We start from the raw sequence: 16,269 nt of genomic DNA, 5'->3' as shown, positions 1-16,269 counted from the left end.
CCGATTTCCTGTGCCCTCGCCCATGCGGGCCGCCCTGGCCATCTGCCTGGGGGAGGGGAGACACTCGCCGGCCGGCAGGCTGGCGGGGCTGACTTACCTGTGACTTCTCGTTGTCCGCCCCTGGATCTGGCTTCTCCTACTCTGCACCTCCCGGCCGGCCGGCTTCCCTAGGCCTACGGACGCGTCCAGGAGGCGGGCGACCCTGCGACCCCGCCGTCAGAACCCAGACTCTCGCCCGGCTCCCCCGGCGGGCTCAAGCCGCGCCAGGCCTCCTGGCTCCCCCGCTGAATGTCAGCGCAGGGACCCGCAGGGAAGTCCAAGCCCAAGCTCCAGGGGGTGGAATGCTGAGCACAGGTTCCCCAGGCCCAGCCTCATACAGGTGGGGGGAGGCGGAGAGCCCCGGCAGTCGAACAGCAGGCTTCCCACTTGCAACCCCCCCAACCCCCCCCAAAAAAGAAACGACCCTGCCCACTGAGCATGCCCAGCTCACTTGTTGGAACTACTAGGGCTAGACAAGCCCAAGGGGACCTAAGGAAGGCGGAGTTGGGGCTCAAATGGACCCCACTTCTTTAAGAGCTTTGCTCCGAAGACCTCTGGGTGCTGTACTAATAACCTTTCTATCGTGGTATTGGAAAATATCCAGGAGATGGACGGAAATGCCTTTCCAAAAGAAGGAAGAAAATTAGTGTGAACCAAAAACGCAGTGGTATTTTTTTTTAATAAAGTATTAAGTCACTCATTTAATGTCCTTAAATACCACAGAACTCCTATAGTTGACCCAGAGGAATGCACTTATTTATTAAGCCTCAAACTCAGTAACTTGAGGGAACCATCCATAGTCCACAGAGGAGCAATGATTCTCACCCTTGGACACATTAAAATTGGGGGGAGGGGGCGGGGAGGGGTGAAATGCCAGATTTTCATCCCCAAGTCCAATGAATCGGTCTGGACGTGGGATCTGCAAGTCCTTGTATTTCAAAACCGGGTCTAAAAGTGTAGTCACTGGAGCCCGCAGCATCAGCATCACCTGAGAACTTGATAGAAACTGTACTCCAGTGACCTGATTCATAGACTCTGGGGCTGGGGCTGAGCTACCCAGATTTTACAAGCCCTTCAAGTAGTTCTGGTGCACACTAAAGTTTGAGAACCATGGTTTAAAAGCTCCCCCCAGTTGAATCTAATGAGCCACCAGAGAAAAGAAATTGTAATTGAGAAAAGAAAAATAGTTCAGAGCATTTGAGCAATGTGAGGTATGCAAAATTTATCAGGCCCAGAGAGACTTGAGTATGGGACATAGGTTGCACCCCTACACTCATGCTCAGGGGCGATTGTTTAAAGGCATTTTGTTCATGACTAACTGCCCAACCATATCTTCATGTTCCTGGAATTTGTGATACGAAGAACAATCTATAGGCAATCAATAGTTTATGTGTTTTTATGTAAATTATTGGTAAACAACTTGGAAACCGCCTCTTCTTTTCCTTTAAAAACTTTATTGTAGCCGGGTGGGCGCGGTGGCACACGCCTATAATCTCAGCACTTTGGGAGTATGACGTGGGCAGATCAAGAGGTCAGGAATTCGAGAACAGCCCAACCAACATGGTGAAACCCCATCTCTACTAAAACTACAAAAATTAGCCGGGCATGGTGGCGAATGCCTGTAATCCCAGCTCCTCAGGAAGCTGAGGCGGGAGAATCACTTGAATCTGGGAGGCGAAGGTTATAGTGAGCTGATATGGCACCAATGAACTCCAGCCTGGGTGACAGAGTGAGACTCCGTCTCAAAAATAAATAAATAAATAAATAAAACTTATTTGTAACTGGGCAGCATTGTGAGACTGGTTATATCAAGTTGCCTCAGTTTTTTTTTCTTTAGTTTGACAAATCAAACCAATATTTTTATCATTTTTTCTTCAAACCCTAATCATTTATCTAGAAATGCAACATGTTACCCAGAAAAGGAATAATCTGGTTGAATTGGGTGCCAGTCCTGGATTTCTTTCCCACTGATTATCCCAGATCAGTTCAGTGCTTGGGAAATGGGACCATCAGTTACTCACTTTTGTACTCTAGTGCCTAGCACAGTGCCTGAATATAACTGATGTTTACGTGTTTCTTGATTTGAAATGAATGCTTAGGTAAGCGATCTGGTCCAATCCATGCGATGTCACCTGATTATTTTCCCCACTAGTCCCACTGACACTGCTAGCTAGTGTAACCACCTGAGGAGTTCATCTTGCCCGCTGCCTAGACAGAGCCGATTCATCAAGACAAGGGAATTGCAAGAGTAATTCACGCAAAGCCAGCTGTGCAGGAGATCAGTTTTATTATTACTCAAATCAGACTCCTGAGCATTCATGGAGCAGATTTTTTAAGGACAACTTGGTGGGCTGGGGGAAGCCAATGAGCCAGGAGTGCTGATTGGTCAGGAATGAAATCATAGGGAGTTGGAGCTGTCTTTTTGCACTAAGTCAGTTCCTGGGTGGAGGGCCACAAGATCAGAGGAGTCAGTTTATTGATCTAGGTGGTACCAGCTTATCTGTCAAGTGCAGGGTCTGCAAAATATCTCAAGCACTGATCTTAGAAGCAGTTTAGGGAGGGTCAGAATGACTCCTAAACCATAGTTTCTAATCTTTTGTGGCTGTTAGTCCTACAAAGGCAATCTAGTCCCCAGACAAGAGGGAGGTCTGCTTTGGGAAAGGGCTGTTACCATCTTTGTTAAAACTGTAAACTGTAAACTAAGTTTCTCCCAAAGTTAGTTCAGCCTACGCCCAGGAATGAACAAGGACCGTTTGTAGGTTAGAAGCAAGATGGAGTCAGTTAAGTCAGATCTCTTTCACTGTCTAGGTCATAATTTTGCAAAGGCGGTTTCACTAACAAGCCAAGAACTGATGTAAGATTCAGTTCTTATATCAATAACCCATGACCATCAGCCCCTGAGTCTGATTTGGATACAGGAGGAGGTTGAGAATAGGAGGTAGGACATAGTTGGAGATAGAGAAAAGTCAGGAGCATTGGACATGTTTCCTCTTGCCAAATTTGGGGCCCAGAGCAACCAAAGGACAGCAGAAGGATGTTGGCATCTGGTGGGATTCAGAAAGGACGCAGAAGGAAAAAGGTGTGCATGGAAGTCGGGTCAAGGGGCACAGACAAGGAAGGAAGCTTCACCTGATCAGCACACAATTTACTCTGAATCTTCTTTTTCAAGACCGTGTACCTCTGCTCTATAGTTCCCACTCCCCCACTCTTCACACACATCTAATCTCAACTATTGACTTGAATAAAATAAATAGGAAACTGTTGTATAGTAGATAATTTTCTCCAATAAAACATTGCTGACTTGCAATTAGAGCATAAGTTATTTAGAGCATATTTTCAAAGTTGTTAATTCTTAAAAATGCACAGCCCTAAAAAAGAACAAAATCACTTTGCAGCAACATGGATGCAGCTGCAGCAACATGGATGCAGCTGCAGGCTGTTATCCCACGCAAACAAATGTAGGAACAGAAAACCAAGTATCACATGTTCTCACTTGTAAGTGTGAGCTAAATCATGGTTTCACTCAGACATAAAGATGGGAACAATAGGCACTGGGGAATCCAAAAGGAGGGAGGGGTACAGGGGCTGAAAAACTTCCTATTGGGTACTAAATTCAGTATGTGGATGATGGAATCAATAGAAGCCCAAATCTCAGCACCACACAATTTACCCTTGAAACAAACCTGCACATGTAGCCCCCGAATCTAAAATAAAAATGGAAATTAAAAAAAAATTTTAATGAACATTAATTTCAAAATGTAGAGGTTTATGATCATTATTTTAAGATTTTACAGACACTGGCCGAGCACGTTTAGCTCACGCCTGTAATCCCAGCACTTTGGCAGGCCAAGGCAGGAGGATCACCTGAGGTCAGGAGTTCAAGACCAGCCTGGCCATGGTGAAACCTCGTCTCTACTAAAAAATACAAAAACTAGCCAGGTCTGGTGGAACACGCCTGTAGTCCCAGCTACTTGGGAGGCTGAGATGGGAGAATTGCTTGAACCTGGGAGGCAGAGGTTGCAGTGAGCTGAGATCACGCCACTGCACTCCAGTCTGGGCGACAGGGCGAGACTCTATCTTGAAAAGAAAAGGAAAATAAAAAGATTTCACAGACACTTATAAAATAAAATACTACGCCCTATTTGTTCCATGAATCTTTTCTGAAGAGAATAAAATATAAAAACAAATTTTTATTTCTTGCCTAATACATAGCACTTTAAAGCCTTTTTTGACAATTCTTTTTATGAGTATCTAAGTAGCTTTCTGCCTCCCTATCTCTAGCCCTCTGTCTTGCTCCTAACATAACAAGAATTCCACTGAAAGGGTTTGATTGCTGATTAGAGTATCTAACAGGAACACAATTTCCTATATGCCTAAGCATTTTCTTTTCATTATTAAGATACTTTCATGGGGAAGTGGGAGATAATCATTAATCTCGGAATTGCTCTCAATAATTACTATGCTAGCTCCACAGACAATATTAAAAAAAACAAAAACCTTCCCTTCTCAACAAACACTTGCTACTGCTTCTTTTTTGCTTATAGTATTAAAACCAAATGAAACAAATAAACTGATTTAAAACTAAAAGTGTAGGAAGACTAAGTAGGGGTATGAGAAAGGAAACAATGACCATAACCAAATTTTATAACACGAAGTAATTATTTCAGCAGAAGGCAATCTAGTGAAGACCAAGACCTCAGGGAAGTGAGAGTCGTAAGTGTTTCTCTTCTTCCCCATAAACATGACTCAGCATTTGGAATGAAACTATGTTTACTGTCTTTCAGATTTCTGGTGTCAAATACCTTTGGTGCCACCTAACTCCTTTCTCCTGTGCCTAAGAAAACTCAAGCACAGTCATGGGTTTTCATCCTCATATGGCCACAAAAATCTGAAAAGCTTTTCCTTTTTCACCCATTCGTGTCTTACAGAAGCCTAAGTTGGTACACCATTCATTTACCTTGTTTTTGTAGTGTTGTCAGATGAATTTAGGTTGTCACCTATATCCTAGTGTAACAAAATGAGCAAGAAGTTTTTTCCCTCCCAGACTTGGAGAGTAGGCTACCTGCTACTAAGACATCTTAAACGCAGCTTCTGGGATTGACCTTTTCCCACTATGTGGGCACCTTCCAATGATGAGTCTACCATGTACTTTTAATGACCACCACATGTCTAGAGCCAACTGTTTTAGTCTTTGCCCATTTCTAGAGAAAAACAAATTTTCCCCATAGCCAGGTAAGTGTTCATTGGTTACCAAAGCTCGAATTAGAATGTATGGAATGCTAGAATTGAACAGGACTATAAATGTTAACCCCACACTTTCATTTTATAAAAAACGAAACCAAAGCTCAGCGGTATTACAATATTAGCTAAACACGGAGCCAAGACTAAAATGAGAAACTGCTTGGTATAGACCTCAAGTCATATCTTACAAGTTCTTCAATCATGGTCTTGTCCTCTAGCTTTCCAAAACGTCAGTATCCTTATCAGTGAAGGATGTTAATATCAAACATTCATATAGTGTTTACTTTATCTCAGGCACTACTCTTCACAAAGTGATATAATCTTTAATCCTCAGCATAACTATACAAGTATTTCATTTTTCTGGGTTTTTTTCTTTTGTTTCATTCCACCAAATGGGGAAATTAAGGTAAAAAATTGTTAAGTAATATGCTGAAGACAACACACCTAGCAGATGGCCAAACCAGAATTGAGTGGGATAATATATGTAAAATGCCTGGTATATAAGTTGCCAATAGAACTATTACCAATGTCAGTTCTCTTCCCTAAACCACAAGCATATCCTGACAAAACACTTTGTTCTGAAGCTTTGCATGTTCACGTTTTTTCATTATATTATTTAATTTGGGTACAGTTTAAGTAGTTTATATGAATTAGAAAGTTATGTTATATATGAATCTAACATAATCATATCCATTGTTAACAATAGTTGCAAACAGTAAGAAATTAACCAAAAATTAAAGACTACAAGTTTACTACTTACCAATAAACAAAACTAACATAGAGTATCTAAAAGATTAACATTGCTGTCCAAGAAAATCTTAAATCCTTGGGCAGGATCAGACCAATCACTTTGGGAGCTTAAGAAAAGAACACTCATTTGGTAGATCTCCACCTACTTGATACATGAATTCTTAACAGCAGAGTTATAGACATCTCAAAATATCCAACAGAAAATCTTTCCATGTCAGTGATTCTCAAAGAGTTAGGATCAAGAATGAAGTGAAAATATATGATCCTTGAAAAGATGAAATAAAAATACTAAATATATTTTTAAATGGGTACTTTATGTTTTATTTCTGCTTTATAAGAACTGGGAATGTATTCTTGAAATAAATGTCTAAAGCATCAATATAAAGTGGCACCAAGAAACTTACTTAGATTTAAAGGTCCTGAGGGTAAAGGAAATATGTATTCCTTCCCTAAAGAGGAATCCGCTTTATCCCTGGGACAGGGCAGCACTGAAAACAAGCTTTTATAAATGTTGATGATGTACACTCAGTAATGTTGTCTCTGGAACATAGCCTCCTATTTAATAACAGCAGGAAAGTGTGGGTAAGCAGAAATGTCCCAAGAAACTCATGCAGAGAACATGAATAAGTATTAAGTTCTGATGTGGGAACTAAAACAAAATAAAGAATTGAGCTTTTCAGAGTAAAGCTTAGTTATCATCCTAGTGAAAGAGGTAACTGAACCAATGGTAAATAACCCAAGAAACTGGAGATGTGTCAGTCCCAAATTTGAATACATTTTATATAACCTGGAAATGGCTTAAATCTTAGCAGTAAATGCTTAAAATAAACTTGACCACTGTTTATAATGTTATAACACGATTTAAAAAAAAGAAAATGAATGAATTTGAATAGCAAAAACAGCACAACAATAGCAACAGACAGGATTTATGTCTGTACATGATTAGCTCTAAAGTGAGGATGTTGTATCTTAGCCTTGAAACATGTAGGCATTGACCTAATTTCTGCTAAGCCAAGAGGAAAGTGTTTTACACACAGGGAGCATAGACCAGAGGGTAACAGGTGCTGTTCCTTGGCCTGAAAAGCAAATCTCCTTCATTCCTCCTCTATCAGCAAAATCATCATATAAAGCCTGAAAATGGAAGATAGGAAAGCAGAGAATCTTTGTTCTGTTATCCTTCAGTTACAAATTAAAGTTCATTTTTGAAAGAGCTCTTTAGGGAGGCATAAAGTAAAAGGAGAGAATGGTTAAATGTAACATCCATCAAGGAGAAATTTTACAATTTAATGGGAAGTCAATTATTTTAAAATTCTCTAGACCACGCTGTAAATAAATAATCCTGTTCCCTTCCTGCCTAACTCTTAGCCTAAGTTTCTGAGAATGAGATAACTTGACATGTGAGAAATAGCTAGAAACTGGTGTCAGGGCATCTAGAAACTTTTTTTTCTAGTAAATCTAGAGTAATGTGTATTCTAAAAAAATATCTTTCAATAGTCAAATGTGGTACAAGGCAATTTTTATTGTGTTCTTCACTGTCAACCTGGTCCTCTTATAGTATTGAAATACAGCAAATGTCCTGCCCTCACAAACGTGGCCTTCCTAAAGTGGGTCTCAAAGTGCTGGAGGTTGAAATTCTAGTTTTTTCATCATGAGGCCCACCCTGGATATAGGGTATCCTTTCACTTTACATAGGTGTCCTTTTGATTCCTGCTGTTGTAATAGGTAGAAAGCAAATAGTCTGCAGCCTAATGAGAGCTAAAGCAAAGACTGAGAAGCTACACTGTGGTAGACTGAATAATGGCCTCCTCAAAGTTATTCACATTCTGATCCGTGGAACCTGTCAATTTTACCTTATTGGGCCCAGCAGTGGGGAGAGGGGAAGAGTTGTAGATATGATTAAGTATCTTGAAATGGAGAGATTACTCTGAATTATGGGTGTGGGCCCTAAATGCAATTATACATATCCTTAAAAGACAAAAGTAATAGGAAGATTGTATGCACACAGCAGAATAGAAGACAGAGTGATCATGAATACAGAGACTGTAGTAATGCAAACGCAAGCCAAGAAAGGCCTGCAGCCACCAGAAACTGGAAGAAACACAGAATGGATTCTCCCTAGAGTCTCCAGAAGGAGTGCAGCCCTGCTGACCCCTTGATTTCAGTCTAGTGATGCTGATTTTCAACTTCAGGCCTCCAGAACTGTCAGCCAATAAATTTCCATTGCTTTAACAACCAAGTTGGTGGCAATTTGTTATAACAGCAATAGGAAACTAATACAGCTTTCTCCATTTATTTCCCTTTGGCACTAATGCCAGTCTATCTTTCCAGAGCTAGATCTTCAGTACATCATTGACATTTGTAGGATGTTTTTAATTCAGAATGCCACAGCAATTTACAACCATGTACATGGGCTCAATTTTGTATCCTGTGGGACATTCAAGCAATACCAGAGTCTTGTAAAATTTGAGAGATGCCTGGACCGTTTTTTCACTTTTTGAGACTCCTAACAATTAAAGAAATACTAAAACAAAGTTGAAAAAAATTATAGTATAATTTGAATGTTTACAATTAGTCAACTAATTCTCAGCAAAAGAATACTTCAGTAACTATTTCCACAGCCTCATTTAGAGATAAGAGCAGAATTTTAAATGTGGGTTCCAAGGCAAACAGATAGCTATACCACTCAGTTCCTCTTTCAAGCAGAACTTATTTCTCCAGCTCCTGGAAGCATCTTCAGTAAGTGGTTTTCAGCAGCCAGCTCCTTCAGAATTTGTCTGGACCGCTGAAAGCTGCCTCAGTCAAGGTCATTCCTTTGCTGAGTTAGTTCTTATCCTGTGACTGAATGAGGCTGGGGTATGAGACTCAGCCAGATAATTGGAAAATAACTCTGATGGGCCTCATATGCTCTAGAACTCCCTCAGGGGTAGATTGAGACTGCATCACAATCCAGTTTCTCCCTCTGCCCGATTCTGCTTCTGCCCTCTTCCTTTTAGATGTATTAATCCTAATAAATCACCTGCGTGTCATATTCCATCTCACTATCTGCTCTAGAAAGCCCAATCTGCATCAGGCCCTTCATAACAAAAACCTTTGACTGCCACAGAATCTTAAATTTATTCTTCCTCTTTTTTTTTTTTTTTTTAATTTATCCACTGGGATCGTACCTTTCTTTCCAGTTCAAAGAAAAAAACCATTCCCTAGAGCTGCCAGCCTCTCCAGTTTGCTCTCTCTCTATAAGGACAAAAGGCTTCTCTGGGCTACATGTAGTTCAGGAACATGGGTTGCAAAATCTTCCTCACATCCTATTTCCTTCCAGGTGTGTCTAATTTAGATGTTTCTAACATCAGTCATTCAATGAGTACTTATTGAGCACCACTTGTGTACCAGGCACTATTCTATTGTTTAAGGGATACAGGAGTGATATGGTTAGGCTTTGTATCCCTACCCAAATCTCATTTTGAATTATAATTCCCATGTGTTAAGGGAGAGACCAGGTGAAGGTAATTGAATCGTGCGGACAGTTCCCCCCATGCTGTTCTCATGACAGTGAGTGAGTTCTCATGAGATCTGATGGTTTTATAAAGGGCACTTCCCTCTTTGATGGGCACTTCTTCCTGCTGCCTTGTGAAGAAGGTGTCTTGCTTCCCCTTCACCTTCTGCCAGGATTGTAAGTTTCCTGAGGCCTCCCTGGCCATGCTGAACAGTGAGTCAATTAAACCTCTTGCCTTTATAAGGTACCCAGACTCGGGCAGTTCTTTACAGTAGTATGAAAACAAACTAATACAAGGAGTATATGCTTTTATTACACACCCAGACTGTAGTATGTGATATATGTTAGGTCAGATTTCACATATGCCTCACAGGTAAGGTAAAGTGAGTTCATCAGGCTATGGTAAAACAAATAAGCAGTAGTGGGGTCTGTGGCAAATTGGAGAAAGCATGTCACATCCACAGGGGTTGGCTCTTGACCTTAACCTGGTATCAAACCTTTTGTGACCAGCTAAGAAAACCAGAAAGTACCCACCTCTTTATGGGATGTAATCTAAAGTCTGCACCATCACTTCTAGATGATTTTTGCCCCAAATACTTAACCTGAGTTAACCCCTTAGGTATAAATTCTAGTCAACAAGACAACTGATGCCTCTTCAACGACATTGTCACAGAAGAAAAGGAAAGGGAAAGAGGGTCTGATCTGAAGTAAAAGTGACTTAAGTGACATAATCAAACACAAAGCATGTGTTTTAATTGAATAATGGCTTGAAAAGAAGATAAATGCAGGTCAGGCATGGTGGCTCATTCCTATCATCCCAGCACTTTGGGAGATCAAAGCAAGAAGATCCTGAGCAACACAGTGAGACTCTGTCTCTACAAAAAGTAAAATAAAAAAAATTAGCCAGTTCTGGTGGTATGCACCTGTAATCCCAGCTCCGCAGGAGGCTGAGGCTGGAGGATCACTTTAGCCCAGGAGCTTGAGGTTATAGTGAGGCAGGATTACACCACTGCACTCCAGACTGAGTGACAGGCAAGAGCCTGTATTCAGAAAAGCAAACAAACAAAAAATAATAAAATGAATATAAATGACATTTTAGGAACAATGAGGAAATTTGAATATGAACTGAGTAAACATGGCATTAGGAAATTACAGGTTTTGTTTTCAGTGTGTTCATACTAGCGTTATATAGGAAACTGTTCTTAATAAATATAGCAATGTATTAAGTTATTGAATTTAGAGGTAGATGAATAGATATTTTTCTTTCTAATTTACAATAAGCTTTAAGATGTTCATAATCAAAATTTTTAGCTTAAACAAAAGTAGCAGCCTGTACAAAGCTTTTGTCCATTGTTGTCATGGGAGAATTAAGCCCAGTGTTACTAAACACTCTGAATTTTCAAAATAAACTGGAAATCTGGGATTTTAGTGTAAGATACTTTTTTGACTTTAAGAAATTATTAGCAGTCAAACCTTAAAAAGGCAACAAAACAAGAACAAAAAATAGTGCAGGTCTGTTATAATGCATTTGGATGCTAAAGCTCACATCTAGTCTTCAAATTTACCATCTCTGATCTAAGTCCTTTGATTTTAATCTGTTTCCTTAGCTCTCTGACCCTTTATCCCTGATTTTCTTCTTCCTTTCTCTCTTTTGCTGACTGGTCTCTACCACTTTACCATGTCCTTGAGCTGTTGCAGGATAATATGAAAAGTAACCAAGCTATGGATTTGTTTGGAATATCAGATGATTTAACAAACTAAGAATTGTTTAATAATTATCCTAGAACAACTAAACATTATCCCGATGATCTAAAATAGTTATTAAACTTCCTCACTTAAGATTATTAAATTGCAACATCCGTCTTCAGGAAACATTACTATTGCATGTAATATTTGCAAAACATTTACAACTGCTTTTAGTTATATCTCATATTCTCGTTTTTTTTTTTTTTTTTTTTTTAATCCTTATTTAATGGCTGGAAAGTCCTGAAGGTAACCTGAGTCCTTCGTATGAGAAGGTATTAGACATAGGCGAGCTTCCTGGATGATGGGCTGCTGCTTATCCAACTGCGCCACATTCTCTCCTGCCCTTGTTTGCTTTATTAGCTAATTACCAAGCTGCATATTCAACCCAGGTTCCAACTATATTAACGGCTATTTACTGGCTAAAATCAATACCCTTTCGATTAGCCACCTGGCGTGGCTTTTGGTAACTAAGCATTATTTGGGCTTCACTGCTTTTACTCCATTGGGGAGATAGGAAAGTGCTTTGTTTTGATTTTTTACACTTACTGGCTACTGCTCTTAGCGGTAGGAGATAAAGGGCAGCGGAGATCGGCTCTGCCTTGGCAGAACCTGGGAACAAACACATAATATTTTACTGCACAAGGAATGGAGCAAAGAAAAATGGAATGACAAACACTGATTTTACTATTTTAAGATTCTTTTTCAATTAAATAAATCTCTTTGGATATATATTTCTGATGCTCCAGGCATTGTATTAGCCCTAAAAATACAAAGATAAATAAAATACATTCTCCAACTTAGTCAAGTTGTAGAGAACAGCATTGAAACAATCATTACCATAAGCGAGTAAAAAGAGCAGAAAATAGATGTGGAACAGTGTTTTGAGATAGCATGGCAAGGGAATGATTCATTCTTTCCAGAAAGAAAAATCCCATAAACGCCTTTTTGTCACTGGTGGTGAAACTAACCAAAAATGTTCTTTTTAATGTAGGTATTTTATTACAGAAAGAACTCATGTTCATTTTGGAAACATGAAAACATATATAAAAAAGAGGAAAAAAGAAACCCAGCCCCTGTAATCTGACCACTTGGGTCACAATTAACCAGTGTTATTACTTTTAACGGCAAAAACTGCAATTACTTTTGCACCAACCTAATAACTTGCTATAGACATTTTATATACAACTTATATAAAAATAATAGAAAACAAAAATATGTGAAAACATGGGCTTTGAATCAGATCATTCAAAATCAAGTCTTATCACTTACTACCTTTATGATCTTAGGCAACCTGCTTAATCTCTCGGAGCATCAGTTTCCTCATCTATAATATATGGGTAATGGGACCTACCTCTGTGGAGTACTGTAAAGATAAATTAGAAGATAAAAGTACAGTTCTTACAACAATACCTGGGGCATATAAAGCACTCCACATATTCATTCACCTAGCAAATATTTATTGAGCTTTCCATTCTAAGCACTTAGACCACATCAGTGAACTAAATATGGCATTTATTTTTAATATTAGAATTATTATTAATGTAATGCCCTGTAAATCCTCTTTCAACAAAATATTGACAACACCATTCAGTGACAAGAAATGTGAATCTATATCTTTGTTTTTACTGCCTGCGTAGTTTTTTTGTTTGTTTGTTTGTTTTTGGATGGAACCCCACTCTGTAGCCCAGGCTGGAGTGCAGTGGTACAATCTCGGCTCACTGCAGGTTCGCCTCCCAGGTTCAAGTGGGATTCTCCTGCCTCAGCCTCCCGAGTAGCTGGGACTATAGGTGCCTGTCACCACGACTGGCTAATTTTTTTGTTTTTTTAGTAGAGATGGGGTTTCACTGTGTTAGCCAGGATGGTTTTGATCTCCTGACCTCATGATCTGGCCACCTCGGCCTCCCAAAGTGCTGGGATTACAGGTGTGAGACCCCGCATCCAGCCTACCTGCATAGTATGTTAATGGAAAGGCATACGCTAATTTATTCTGCTTACTGCCTATTCAAGAACCTACAAAGACAGTTTCCAATCTGTATTATAGATACCATTACTTTGAATATCTTTGTTTCCTTGTCCAATTGATTCTTTTTTAACATCACATGGGTAATGTGCCAACATCATGACAAGGTTTGAGGGAGGCGCATCACACACAAGAGCATAAAAACCCAGTCATCACACTTATGAACTATAAAATGATAACTTGTCAAATTGATTCTTAAGGATATATCCTTTAAGTGAAATTGAGTCAAAGTTGATGAACATTTTAAATACTTTTCTCACTCTGTCATCCAGGCTAGAGTGCAGTGGCCCAATCATAGCTAACTATAAACTCAAACTCCTGTACTCAAGCAATCCTCCCACCTCCACCTCCCAAGTAGCTGGGACCACAGGCATGTCACCATGCCTGGCTAATTTTTTATTGTTATTGTAGAGATGGGTTCTCACTATGTTGCCCAGGCTGGTCTTGAACTGCTGGGCTCAAGCCTTCCTCCCTCTTCAGTCTATTGAAGTTCTGGGATTACAGGCATGAGCCCCTGCACCTGACTTAAATACTTTTTAACACTTTTTAGCATTCTTAAGGAAAATCAGGAGAGGGGGATACCAGAGCTGGGTATTGAAGAATACGCAGAAGAGAAGCAGAAAGAAAAATGAGGGAAAAACATCAACAGGAAGAAGTTCATTGCCTTCAAGTTGATCTTACATCATACTCTAAGGCAAGACATATTTTGGGTTAGTAGAGTATAAAGATGAGTAGTTTCAAAAGAGAACTATGGGGACAATCTAAGATAAAAGATTGAAGGATAAGGGTTGGGGATTTTTTTTTTCATTCAACTCTTTAGCAGACTCTAAAGAGTTGGAGCACCTAAAATGTTAACATGCACATTTCCGTGATCCACATACCAGACAGAATTTTCAAGTAAGCCTAACAACTATTACCTTTTATTCTACTCTTCTAATATCTACTCAACATCTTTCTGCCCCTAGGAAAAGTACAGAACTGCAGGCTACTTAATGCAAAGTTGTCATTGTTTTTAATTTAGTGTATGGAAAAATAACCTGCAATGATTATATAAAATACTTATTCACAGGAGTAAAGGGTACGTATACAGATTTCAACTCTGTAAAAACAGTTTAGGGACAGAGGATCTGCATTCTAACTAGCACCTCGGCTAATTCAGATGTAGGTAGTCCTCAGACAACACATATTGAACAACCTTTTCTAGATCTTTGCTACTCAAAGGGTGGTTCCCGTATTAGCGATAAAAGCTTCACCTGGGAACTTATTTGAAAAGCAGAATCTCAGACCTTACCATAGACCTACTATATAGAATCCGCAGTTTAAGAAGTTTCCTGGATGATTTGCATGCACATTAATTGTGAATAAACTCTTCTGTAGGCTGTCAATAAAGAAACTGTGAGTAGATTTAACAGGGAAAAAACATTCCATGAAAAATACATGTCCCATCCATTTGTTTTTTGGAGCATTATTTGGGCTTCACTGCTTTTACAGTGAATACGCAGCAAGGAGCCTTGTATCTCAAATTCTTTCTAGCATCCTGTGGCATATCAAACTCATTCACTAACATTCCAGGAGATGTAATGAGAAAAAAAATGAGCTCTAAACGATGTCTTAGTAGTTCTCTAGGTATCTCCTTCTTATATATCAATTTCTATTTTCAATGTGTAAATGACTTTATAGGAGGTTGAAGCAAAAAGGATTTAAACAGCTCAAAGTATGATCAATAGATGCTAAATGAAATAAAATTAGTTTTGGTTTTATATCATGTTAGTTTCTATTGACCAACCTTTTAAATTGTAAAATTATGCAGCTGAAACTAAAATAGGAGAAATTACGGCACTTTTATTTAACATTATCTAGTTGATATTTTAAGAGATGCAAAATAGGCAGAAATACATCTGATGGGCCAGGAGCGGTGGCTTATGGCTGTAATCCCAGCACTTTGGGAGGTCAAGGTGAGCTGATCATGAGGTCAGGAGATTGAGACCATCCTGGCTAACACAGTGAAACCCTGTCTGTACTAAAAATGCAAAAAATTAGCCTGGCCAAGTGGCACACACCTGTAGTCCGAAATACTCGGGAGGCTGAGGCAGGAGAATCGTTTGAACCCAGGAGGCGGAGGTTGCAGTGAGTCGAGATCACGCCACTGCACTCCACAGAGTGAGACCCTGCCTCAAAAAGAAAAAAAAAAGAGAAAGAAATACATCTGATAGAGATATGTATTTCATTGTATTAGTATCTTAAAAGAATCTGACTAGAGATAACCGCCTTGCAATCAAATCTGAGCAATTGTTAGGATGCCAAATATTTCATTAAATAGTTAAATAATTATTTCAGATAGGTATAGTAGGATTTGGAATAAACCCAATGGGAAAAATACATTTTGAACCAAGTGACATTTGTGTATTCTAAAGTTTTCTGTATTCCAAATATACTTAGAGAGCTGTTTCAAAGTTTGTTAGACCTTAAAAATGCTGTGTAACTTTAGTCAGCATCACCTTTCATTTTAAACAAGACAATGGTTTTGGGTAAGTAAAACAGGATTAGCACTTACAAGTTTTTGGTTGGTACCTAAAATTATATGTTTTGATAATCCTTTCACTATAAAAACACTTAGGTGAAAATTTAAGGAGATGGTAGAAGACCAGTCTCCTCTACTTGCAAATACAAACTCAACCACATTCTGTCTCTTCAATCCTGTTCTTGTTGATGATAAGGAGGATGATGATTATAAAAGAAAACAAAAGAGGCTGTGAAAAGAAGAAAACCAGAAGAGAAAATATGGGGAGTGGAAGAGATCCCGATGAGACCTATTAGTAAGGAGGCTTTATGTCATTCAGACAGACAAACGTAAAGCCACCAGAAACAACATCAACAACAAAAGAAGAACTGGAATGTTGAAGCTTTTCTCCTTAAAACTAAAAATAAATGCCATTTCTTTATGAAACTAAGCTTCATTATTAGCGATCATACTTCACAGTTG

General features: G+C 39.2%; 1 protein-coding gene and 1 non-coding gene across 6 annotated transcripts in view; both read right to left on the bottom strand.

Moving 5' to 3' along the window:
* Window positions 1–16,269, bottom strand: part of GPD2 (glycerol-3-phosphate dehydrogenase 2) — a 168,126-nt gene that overhangs the window by 148,731 nt on the left and 3,126 nt on the right. For 3 of the 5 annotated variants that reach the window (XM_074009135.1, XM_074009141.1, XM_005573214.5), the window contains exon 1: window positions 98–449. The exons of the other annotated variants lie outside the window; for them this stretch is intronic. The gene's annotated coding sequence lies outside the window, so the exon portion shown is untranslated. Of the gene's footprint in view, window positions 1–97; window positions 450–16,269 lie in introns of those variants that run through there. 5 annotated transcript variants of the gene reach the window in all.
* On the bottom strand, window positions 13,360–13,463 carry LOC123568183 (small nucleolar RNA U13). The gene has a single exon (XR_006691402.1). It is a non-coding gene; the product is annotated as a small nucleolar RNA U13 (small nucleolar RNA).

This window comes from Macaca fascicularis, chromosome 12, assembly GCF_037993035.2.
Source record: "Macaca fascicularis isolate 582-1 chromosome 12, T2T-MFA8v1.1".
NCBI lineage: Eukaryota > Metazoa > Chordata > Mammalia > Primates > Cercopithecidae > Macaca > Macaca fascicularis.
This window is presented reverse-complemented; position numbering and strand designations above follow the sequence as displayed.